Source organism: Limulus polyphemus, unplaced genomic scaffold (assembly GCF_000517525.1).
Source record: "Limulus polyphemus unplaced genomic scaffold, Limulus_polyphemus-2.1.2 Scaffold116, whole genome shotgun sequence".
Classification (NCBI taxonomy): Eukaryota; Metazoa; Arthropoda; class Merostomata; order Xiphosura; family Limulidae; genus Limulus; species Limulus polyphemus.
This window is the reverse complement of record NW_013665726.1, coordinates 108,454-117,149: the sequence shown is the minus strand read 5'-3', so window position 1 is coordinate 117,149 and position 8,696 is coordinate 108,454.

Genomic DNA, 8,696 nt, shown 5'->3' with positions numbered 1-8,696 from the left:
CTCAAAAACAAAAACAAAAAAAAAAATCCTACATTTGTTATATTTAAGACTGAAATAGTTTCTTCTGGAAACAATCTGTAAACTTAATTAGTACAAAGGTGCATTGTAAAGCAGAGTTAGTTGTAATAAACTTATAACGCTAAACATCAGGGTTCGATCACCCGCGGTGAACATAACGCAGAAAGCTTATTGTGCAGCTTTGTGCTTAACGACAAACAAATGTATTCAAGAATGAAATGTGTATATTGGTTTCTTTCATCTATTGCGAATTATTAAACTATATAGTTTGAGTAAATTAGTACTATATTTTTTTATGTGGCGGCCCTTCATATTTAACTTTGTTATTTGTAGGTGGAGGTTATATTTCTTGTTAACGAGTTATGGTTTCGTTATATCACTGCCATATTTCATATTTATATTCTTTATTGGGTGATGGTTTTTTAATTGTTTCTTGGTTTTAATACCATCCTTACAATCTGGTGACTTTGTGAGTTTAAGCACCTATGTTCTATATGTTTGTTTTTTATTGTTTGCTCTTCATTTATTTGCATAATTCTTTTTCACCATGTGATTTGTAAATTAATTGAAGAAATCGGATGTCCCCCTTTTATGCGTTATTCCCGAACTTTTATTCCACTAAGTGTATACCTTTTGGAGATGTTTTGCAACTGATATAATTTTTTCTCCGACTTTTGTTTTGTCCTCGCAATTTAAATACGTTTATTATTGTTTATATAATCTTTATCACTGGTCTGTGGGGCGACTATTTCGCTCACTAGCGCTACATAGCAGCGATGCATGTGTGTGTGTGTGTATATATATATTCACTTTAACGTTTTTCTTAAGAATGGACAAACAAAATATGATCTGTAATCATATGTTTGTTGTTGTTGTTGCTGCTGGTGTTGTTCTTGTTTATAGCGCAAAACCTACATAATGGATTATCTGTGCTGTGTCCACCACGAGAATCGAAACCCTGTTTTTAGCGTTATAAGCCCATAGACTTTCCGATGAGTCACGGGGAGAGTGAATACAAGTCAAACCAATTGGGGTTGGATAGCCCAGGTACTTGAAAGTAGTCTTATCGGATCCAATATCATGTTCCACGTTGAATAGTGAACCAGAGATAGAAGATCAATAGACGTGTAACTAGAATGAGACGAATGTGATGTAGTTTAAACAAGTTATACACTTCCTGATTATTTAATGCCATTCAAAGGGTAAAAACACTCACTTCTGTGCAATAGGTCTAAGATTTGTCATCAAAACTAGAGACGTTTAAAAATAGCATTTCAAATCTGTCTTCTGTCTCCCGCAACTTACTGCCCAAGCGATCTTACAGCCAATAACAGAACTCGTCAGTTGGACTGGACGATGATAGACAAAAAGGCTCTCTGAAACGACATTAGTATTTGCAGGATAATATTTTAAAAGTTATGGCCTAAACACCGAAAGTTGAGGAAGTATTAGAAATAAATAAGTCCAAAACTTATGATTAAAATCACGTCAACCGCAGATGTTCTTTTTAACATTCCTCTCAGCCTATCCAGTGCTGATTCAAATTTTTTCGCCAACTCTTCAGAAAAAAGAAGAAGAAACGGTTTGAACGTTTATGTGAATGATTTATTACACAGTTGGTTAGAATTTTAAACTCTAATGAAATACGGAACTTTTAATCGTGGGTCTAAACTGTACAATGAAACTTATTATGTAACAAACTGTTTGATTATACCTTAAGTTAAGATTAAAGTTCGTTCTAGACATTCCTTGTTGATACGTTTAAGGTGGCTTATTGGTAGACTGTACTGATGATTTTAAGAAAGTCATAATCCTTAAGGGAAGTGTGATTATACTTAAGTTAAGATTAAAGTTCGTTCTAGACATGCTTGTTGATACGTTTAAGGTGACTTATTGGTAGACTCTACTGATCATTTTAAGGAAGTCATAATTCTTAAGAGAAGAAGGATGGTTGAAACTTTGTAAGACGTTAATTTCCCAGAGAAATGGGCACAACTATTCTTATTGCGATCACATTCTCGTTCAAAAACAAGAACCAAAATGACTGAAAGCATCTTGTTTTTTCTATTTCTGCTTGACGTGTTTTTTTTTTCCTCCCAAATATATTAGTTGCATGACGTCATTGTTTAACACCTTTATTCAACCTGAAAACATAACGACAACTTTCTCCAGGATTGAGGTTTAGTTCTTAAAAATTTGATGGATTTATGTCATTTTATCTACCAACTATTGTCCAACAATTTCCAAATTATATAAATAACACTAGGTCCTAGTCAAGATCAAGCCAAAACGGAATGCGTAGTTTAATTTTAAATGTATTCGACATTGGCACAGACAGAAAACAATAATAAGTGGGATACCTTTTACTTTTCATATTATCAAATTTCCATTGCTACATTGCTTAACTTATTGGTTTCCAATAAGAACAAATATTTGGAGCATATTTAATAAAATGTTTATGCATGGATTTTGAATTATTAAAACAGTGTATGGAAAGCATTGGGGAGGTGGAGGCACCCGTGGCCCATGGACACAACGCCACTGCCATCAAGTATTGTTTGGAAACAAAAAAATGCTACTTATTGTGTGTTGATATATGTCAGATTATCGTTGCTATATTGTTGTTTAATACCGAAATAAGTTTGTTATATCTGGTAATATATTGACATGTACAACAGGAATGAAGTTCCTTGTTTTTTGGAAAGTATTGGTACATGTAAAGTAATTCATTTCTCGTAACTGATAACCATTATTCCGTATAGATATTGTAAACATACAACAATGACAATAATTATGGAAATACACACAAATGATACACATACAAGTGACAAATAAAACGGGTAATGGACACTAGATGGTAAATTTATTAACGGTACAAAACATTATCACACAAAATACAATATCATGAAACTTTTTGTGCAAGCCAAGCCATGGTTGTTGGTGTTTCGTAGGCTCCTTTACTGTCAGGGTATATCGTTTCATTGTATTATATGTGTGTTTGGAATCATTATCTTGCTGAAAGATGAAAATCCGCCCAATAGGTGGTGTTCCTAAGGAAATGATACAAACTGTACCGATCCTTCGCAATGCTTCACTGTAGATGTTATACGTTGACTATGATCTCGTTCCACTCTCTGTCACCGAACAAAATGTCGTTGACTGTTGCTGAACGATTCGAACTTGGATTGAACTGCAAGTAGTACACGTCTTCAACTTACATTGTTTGTGGTCAAATGCTCATTTCATTCTTTTGGTTTGGTTACATCTACGAGTACACTGGGACCAATTCGTTCTAATGTTTACCTTACCCTTATTGAGGTAACATTCGCACTCGTACTTTCATTATGGTGGTTGGCAAGATCTGCACTCAACTGACGTCCACCTCGTAAAGCCAAAAATACTTAACATATCTCGACCACTTTCCTTATTAACAGTGCCAGTTTCATGTACCTTACTCAGAGTCTTGTTTATATCTCCAACTGCAACACGAATTCTTGCTGCAATTTTTCGCGTAAAATATTCTTTACCAGTCAAAACATCGATTTCTGCACGTTTGTCACGCGGTATTATATTTCTGAGAGCCATGACTGTAATACACTACTACTACTGGGCATAGTGTGATTGACGATATTTTTATAAGCTTTACACATATTTGGCTCTTTATGATATGTTGGGAGGCATTTAATCACAACGTAAACTATCAACATGTGACATTATTCAGGTGTAGTTCGTTCCCGTAGTATTTGTCTTTTATACCCTTTCTTTTTTCTCGCCGTTTTCAAAGTTATTTCTAATGATGTAATGTTATATAAGTGGTAGTTGTTGGCGTTTACCGTTTACATGGTGCTACGTTACTGGAAAATGCTAGAAAATATTTCTATAAGTAATGATAGTTGTTATAGTCCTGGTTACTCTAAGTATAAGTATGCTAAATATTCCTATAATCATCATATGCTGTTACTCTCAGTATTAGTAAAAAGGGGATTCTGTGATTAGCGTTGCCGATGAAATAGAAAAACTAGTAAATAAATATCATAACGTATTTCTGAATGGAAGTAAAGAAGAATGTATGATACCATATCAACTACATCAGATCTGCTAAAGCCACTGTAAATAAATTGTTGTTACCAGTAGTTTCATATTGCTACCTTCTGGTAACATAACATAAAAAAACATTATAATTGTAATATACAACCAGTCTTAAAAAAATAAAATAAATCTGTAGAGTATAACATTATAAAACTGTTGCATAAAATGCAAAAACAAACTTTAAAGACATGCTGTAAAGTCAAAAGAATTTGCAAAACCTAACATGAAATTCTATGTAAACCTAAAATGTATTTAGAGTGGAAATTTAGTTTATTTTGTTTGTTTTGTTTTAGTGAAAAACTACACAGTCTGCTCTGCGTCAGCCGCAGTAATAAAACTCCGAATTCTAGCACATATAAGTCCTCAAGCATAAATTACCACCAAATTAAATCACCAGGGACGTAATTTGATCTAGTTATAATATTTGCCAATGTTGAATAAAAGCTATTACTTCATGTTTGTCTGACAAAGTAAGAATATCACATAATACTAAGTGGATGAATTATGTAAGAGCATGAGAAATAGTTTGTAAATTGTAAACTAAGTATTGGACATCCAGTTTAATATTTTTCTTCACTTAATGCACAAGCCGTAGTCGAAGAAAAATATATACTCAACTCTTGAATTCAGAAGCATTCAAAACATAAATATCAGTAGCAACTTGCGTGAATTCAAATGTATTTTTACGAAGCCGCAAGTTTGTAAAAACATAATAAAAAAGCCAGAGGTATTATCATCTTATATAACTCTGCTTGATTTACAGCAAAATCTCACCTTGTTTGAAGGACATCCGAGTCATCACGAATCAAGTGTGGCTACATTAATGTATTGCTGTTTATATTTGTCTTGAATGTGCAAAGTTTTGCAGAATAACTGAATTCCTAACAATATAGACCGTTACAGTTTTAAATAATGATATCTTCTCTGTCACAAAGTTTGTTTCAACTATCTAAATATTTATCTTCTAACTCCTGTATGTACAATAGCCATGAATTCTCACGAGTGCCACGTGTAAACAGGGAATGTTATTTTAAAATGGTTTTTGGAGCCTCACCACGTCGTTAAAGTCCATAGCACCATATCCTGTTTTGCTCTACCTGACAACCGTGCATCTTAACGATAGTCCTACTCGTAGTTTCCATTCAAAATGGCTTTGAAATAAGACCGTCATGTCCAATGCACATACTCCTCCCTTCAAACTTTCCATAATCGATCTATAGTACGAGGATGATGGGTTCCCAGCGAACGTTTCAACATTTTGGTCGCACAGAAACCCGTAGGCGAATTGACCGTTATGTCTTCGTATGGAAGAGCATAATTTCCAGATGCTTGAGATATGCAACTGTTGAATGGAATGTATGACTGGAAGCCTTATATTGGTGATCCAATATCTTGTTGACCTCATTTACAGACGAAACTCCTTCTATATTATGCTGTGTACTATTGCCTGGGACACATTAACGGCTTTTGCTACTGGCCTCTGTTCATGTATTCTTATTCATGTCAAGATGCTACAATTTGCTTACCACGGCTGGGGGAGGATTTGTTACAGGTCTCTTTCTGGATAAACCTTTGGGCCTAATCGATTCATATTACTTTATTTTACAATGTAATTAAGTACAAGAGATACCCTCGTCTTGAAATTGTAAATCCCCGATCGAAACACATCTTTATGATCTGATTGTATGAATATTTTTTATCGGAAAGTGCTGTTATACATCCTTCTCAAAGACTAGAGGGAAGACAGCTAGTCAACATCACCTGCCACCGATGGGTTGGCTACTCTTTACCAACGAAAAGTAGAATTGACCGTCACATTATAATGTCCCCATTCTGAGTGGCATCAAACTACTTATGAACGCCAAAAATGTTAAAATATAGTCGTGATACATTCCATTCCACCGTGGATTTATCATAGCTGTGGTGGCACGTGATTTGTTGTTTTGCATATTTAAAATCCTTTTAATTCAAAGTATGACACCTCTGTATGACGCCCGTTAGTGGAAAACGCTAAATTATAGCGTTTTCATAAGAACACTGTTCAAATTTCTAACGTAACAATTTAATTTCATCCACTTCGTACGGTGAATGTGGCCAGCATAAGAAGAAAGTGGAACGGTCTCAGAACAAACTATATGAAGAAATTATATATGGAAAACCTAATGGCGGTGGAATAGTTCCTTTCTTTATTTTCGGATATTCGCGCAAAGTTACTACGTTAGCATTTTCCAATTTTCAGCTGATAGATTATAGGAAAAGCACCACCGCTAACTTTTCGGTTACTCTTATCTGGCAGAATAGTGGGATATGACTATAACTGTAATAACATACCTACTGTTCCAAATTGCGGAGCGAGATTTCATTATTACTATTACCTTGTGGTAACAGGACGCGAACGATGGACCCACAGTTCCATGGTTTGACACGCTAACCATTGGGTCACCATCGGCACGTGTGGATTACAAAAATAACGAGAAGTCAGAATGATTTTTTCTCAATGAAAATGTTTAAATCATCCAATCTTCCATTCCTAAAAATCTACACAAGAAAACAACAGCTGAAAATAATCCTAGTGTAAAATAGCATTCCAGATCTGCTTCTTTTGAATGAGTCTTTTTTTTTTTGGCCTTTGGCAAGGAAAGGGTAGGCCTTCCATAGCTTTATGTCCTAATAAAACAAACTGACAGCTTACTATTACACGTGCTTGAAACAAAACACAGACAGAAAGCGTACTGATTAAATGAAAACTTTTGACTTCAAGCATTGATTTCTTGATGGACACACGTAAAAAACTATATTTCATGTGTTAAATAATAGTAGTATTTAATTATTTTCTTAATTGTAATAAACATCTTTTGAAGTAGTTCCAATCTTCCTACGGACTTATAACGCTAAAATCGGGTTCGATTCTTTTGGTAAACACACCAGATATTCCGAAGTGGCTTTGCTCTAAAACATACAAATAATCAAAGTATCTCTAGTAACTATAATAACAAATATATAATGTTTGCAATTTACACGTTCAACATCTAAAAATGTTTAAAAATCAGAATACACAATGGAAATTTTAAATGAAACCTCGTGTAACACTTAGGTTTAAATGAAATTATTTGTAATACTAAACAGATTGAATAAATAATAAGAATAAGATAATTTGCGTTCGATGCAGCGATTACATTTTCCTGTGGATGTAAGACTGATTGTTAAAATAATCCCAGACCCGCCTTGTTTTTCTGTTGGTTTTGTTCGAGTGCTTTGGAAAAAAGATTAAAATATTAAAATAAAAAGCTCATATTCCATCTTCTCTTAAGCTGTTTGACTATTTTCTAAACAAACCCAATCTTCGATTTAACTTTTCAACACATCTATAACATTCTGAAAGTGATTTTTAGTTAGAAAGCGCTTCTTCGCTGATCTTTTCTGTCGTGCCAATGATACGGCAAAGTACCAAAATTTCTCCGACATATAAACTTTGATCAGTGATTGTACAACTGTCTAATAAATAGCAGAACAACAACAAAACAAAAGTATTTTATCTAATATTCTATAACCCTCATTGTTATAAATTTCTGTAGAAAGTTGTTAATTACGAGGGCGGCAAATCTTGAAGTTACATCCTATGATTATGGATTATTTGTGTACTTCTCTTGACTAATGATATATATATATGTAACAGTTTTGAATATGAGAAATCTGTTATTTTCAGTGTCCTTTTCTGAAATTTGTTTTGTTTTGAGCGCAAAACTACACAATGTGCTATTTGCACTATGTCTACTTTAGAGAATCGAACCCTGGAATTTAGTGTTGTAAGTCCGTAAACTTACCGCTGACCCACAGAAAAACCACCCTAGTACTATTATTTTCTTACAGAGAAAAGTTTTGTTGGTTTATTACAGTATTCTTAGATAATCTTGTGCAATGCTTTGAGACCTCGAATACCTAATACATTTTGTGGTAACTTTAATTTTTTTACTGTCTATTTTGTGGTAACTTTAATTTTTTTATTGCCGATTTTGTGGTAACTTTAGACAGTAGACGGTAACCAGTAATAATATATTGGAAGTAAATTTTGAGGGTCTTTTTTATCAAACTTGAGGCCAATTAATATGCCTAGGTTAGGATCGTTGTTGTAGTATTAACGTTCTGTTCATCATCATTATATCAAAGTTAAAAATCATTATTACGCAAAAAACTTTCCATTCAATTAAAAATATTTCATAGCTCCAAATATATGCATAGTCCCCATTTGACCTCTTTCATTATTATCATATTGCACAACTCAAGCTAGTTCTAGTACAATAACTTTGTGTGACTGCTCGTACTTTTAAGCAAAATTGTGTTTAAACTCAGCTCTGTGGATTCATTGACATGCATGGGGAACTTAATCTTTGCCATAATATATCAGGATTTTAATCAAACAACTAAATGAATTTTTTTTACATATGTTCTAATGGTATACAACGCCTAAAATAGCGAAGCATGATCTTTTTCAGATAAGAGGTGTAACATGACATTACGATATAACAATTTTACGCCATTTTGTAATCCTATCTTCTTTGACTACTGATTTGTCCTTAAATTAATGTCTA